Raw genomic sequence first — 3123 nt, forward strand, 5'->3', positions numbered from 1 at the left:
CATTTGTAGTCCAATGTCTAGGATTTGTCTGTGCATAGTGTGCATGAGTTTCCAATATGGAACTTCATCACAATATTCTAATTTTCTAAGACACTGAGTTTAGGTTTTTCATTATTTGTCATCCAAAATCATCGACATGACAAGAAACAAAGGCTTGAAATATTTCACTCTGTGTGATGAAGCTATGTAATACAGTATATGAGTGTCATTTTCTGAAATGACTGACAAAAAATATTGAACTCTGTCACAATAATCTAATTTTTTGAAACGCACTTGATGCGATGAGCTCCATTTATGCAGAACTCAGACTTGATGATTATTCAGAATCTGAGTGTTTGTACATGTTGTACCACCTTGTCTTTTGATAGCACTGAGAGAGACCTCGGCTCAGTTTGTGGTTTTTCACAGTTCTTTTTGTGTTCATTTCCATGCTGGTCCCCTCTCCTTCCACCTTGTCATACATTTAGCTAGTCTAAGTTTGAGGCACATGTTTTTGATTTTGAATAAGAGAAAAAAAAAGTAATTTAACACAAGTTGAAGAATGACTAACTTTGAGAGCTGCGTCTAAAAGTTATTGTGCTTTAAACAAAATTATGATCAAAGTCTTCTTTGAAATCACAAATGGGTTATTATTTCAGCTGAGTAAATTGAGAATAATTATTTGATGCTAAAACTCAAAATATCTTCAAATTTTCAATATTATTGTATAATTGTTAAATATATTTATTTAGATTTGTTTAAGTTTGAAATAAAATCTTAAAAAGGCAAATTTGGTTTTCATTGGTGTTAATTCATGAGTAACCTTAATAAATTCTAGGAGTAAATTATGTAGGTAGTATAGATAATATTAATTGATCAATTCACTCTTGTTCCCCCTTTTTAATGAGAGCTTATAACACAAACAAAAAAGTAACAATCACTTTCTTCTTCCTCAAATGTTAAATATAATTAGAGAATGACAAAAAAAAGTGCTAGAGACTAAAAAAAAGACTCGTGACGGTTTTTGTTTGTATTTATCTCACTTTTTTTAAATAAATTGACTAATTAATTGTTTAAATGGGCTGGTTGTCAGGTGGTGCATGAACAGTAACATAACCTGTTTCAGTAACAAACTCAGGCTAAAGGTGGATCAGCTTTGTGGTGCAGAAAATCCCAAACAGAACCTGAAGTTTTCTCACAAATTCAAGTTCTGCTTCGTATCGACATTAGAGCGAGAGGAGAGCAACCAAGAGTAACTGTCAAACAGATCAAGTAAACAAATAAAGAAATAAAACCATCAAAACGAGCAAAAAAACAAGAAAGAACATTCCAAATTACTTAAAAGCAGAACAAGGTCAGTCAAGCCCAAAATAAAACCAAGAAACTGGTACTAACCATGACTCCACCAGTAAATAACTGGATGTTTAATTTTTCACTTTATTCTATTTCTTATAGCAGAAACCAGCAATTTGTGACTTTTTGAAACAGTTAATATTTATTATTCAGGCGCATCATTCTCCTAAACAAACCAGAATGCTGCTTAAAAAAGTCAACTGCATGCAGCTTTATCTCTCCATACATTAAAATTGTTTCCTTGCTTCGCAGTTTCATCAGCTCCTATGTGACAGCTCGCTTTTGAAGTAGCATTTTTCGTTTCTTAAACCTCCCGGGTTTCCAGCGCACACTGATTCAGACTTAATTGCAGGTACGCAAAGAAAACCATTTGAGTCATTTTTTATGTGGGCTAGTGTTTCCGTTGAACAAATAAGGATGAAAAGAATGTGCCTGGTGCTTACTAATGAATCTTTAATGGGTATTATATTCGCCGCGGATAACTTAAGTTTAGGACACTATTTGCAGCTACAATGGGCTCATTTAGATGCTCATGTACACCCAGAAGGAAAGTTAAGACTACTGGAGGCACGTCTCTGGTTCTTTCTCATCTAATGCACAATGTTTCCTCACTGTGGGTAATATGAGACTTGTGTTTTTGCATAATTAATGCTAATGTTGTGTTTGTTTTGTGTAATGGCCACTTATAATTGGATTTTCATTCATTACAAAACAAATGGGTCATTGGTGGAAACATTTTTCAAGGATTTAGGTAAGTGCGGCATCGATATTAATGCTCAAGAGGTGTTTCATTCATCCAGCAGATGTGAATCTAATTTTAGTGAATGCACATTTGATTAAATTGTTGTTTGTGAATGTTTGCGGTTTTCACAAATCAAATCAAATAGTTCAGCTTTCATTTGGATTTCCAACATTCTTCCATCATTCGTGTGTAGAATGAAGCCTCCGGAGCTGCTCAGTCCATGCAGCTTCCAGCTTCTGTTAGATGAATGTCTCTCCCCTCCCCTTCCTGCCCCTCATCATCACCGGAGAGCTTCCACAACATCACAAGAAACCAACTGTACGAGGCGCAATGTTCTGTGTAAATGAGCTCATTGTCTACAGCTCTTTTACTGACAAAGAAACTGTACTCCTATCTGTTAGGACCAAGTTAACTTAAACTACTATGGAGTGATGAAAAAACGGAAAGTTAATCTTATTTGGTATTTAGTTTATTCATATTTTAATAGCACAATGAAAAAGTCATTTTAATGTTTTAAATATACATCCTCTGTTTATTTGTTTTACTTTCAAATTAAAGACTGGTCCCCCTGAGTTGAAACCATTGTCATCAGAAGCATTTGTAATGTGAGAGTGTGTGGTGGGGATGTTCTGGTGGTGATGGGGGGGGGGGGGGGTTTGAATAAAGTACTGTATATGCCATTTCCTGCATTCTAGTGTATTTTAACGAGTTGCCAAACATCTATGTTTATCTACATAAGCACAGTACTACAAGTAGTCTGACCAACAGCTCTCCTTGTGAGAGTAGCACTTGCTGCAGCTTCCAAGATGGCCGCCAATCACCCCCAGCTGACGGCCATCTCCCTGATGAGCTCCTGCTCCTATTTAAGCCTGCAGACAAGTCTACTCGACGCTGGAGCATTGAGTTCCCCCGGTACTTAATGTTTCTAGCCACTTAGTGTTTCATGGAATACAAGTCTTACCTTGTGATCTTATTTTTGCAGTTCTTCGTTGCCTCCTGAGTCCAGTCCTGTCTCCACGGGTTCCAGCTCTCAGTTCTCTCGTGCCTTG

This window comes from Nematolebias whitei, chromosome 20 (assembly GCF_014905685.2).
Source record: "Nematolebias whitei isolate Nwh7 chromosome 20, NemWhi1, whole genome shotgun sequence".
Classification (NCBI taxonomy): domain Eukaryota; kingdom Metazoa; phylum Chordata; class Actinopteri; order Cyprinodontiformes; family Rivulidae; genus Nematolebias; species Nematolebias whitei.